Source organism: Eurypyga helias, unplaced genomic scaffold (genome assembly GCF_000690775.1).
Source record: "Eurypyga helias isolate BGI_N326 unplaced genomic scaffold, ASM69077v1 scaffold22783, whole genome shotgun sequence".
NCBI lineage: Eukaryota > Metazoa > Chordata > Aves > Eurypygiformes > Eurypygidae > Eurypyga > Eurypyga helias.
Genome location: NW_010243388.1, coordinates 1 through 248, shown reverse-complemented (window position 1 = coordinate 248; position 248 = coordinate 1).

Below are 248 nucleotides of genomic sequence, written 5' to 3'. Positions count from 1 at the left end.
GCTCCTTTCTGCCACCGGCGCCCAGAGGGATGCGGCGATGGGAATAAGAAAGGATGTGTAATAAATTAAGGAAAGGTTTTGTCTGGAACGGAAGCAGACAGGGATCTCCAGACACGCCCCCTCCAGAAGCAGTCTGCCAGCGTCACCCGCCAGCCCATTTTTGTTCAAATCCTCCCAAAAAAAGCACGTTTGGAAGCTCCCAAACTTCCCATGTGCCGGCAAGCCCGGGCCGCTGCCAGGGCAGCACC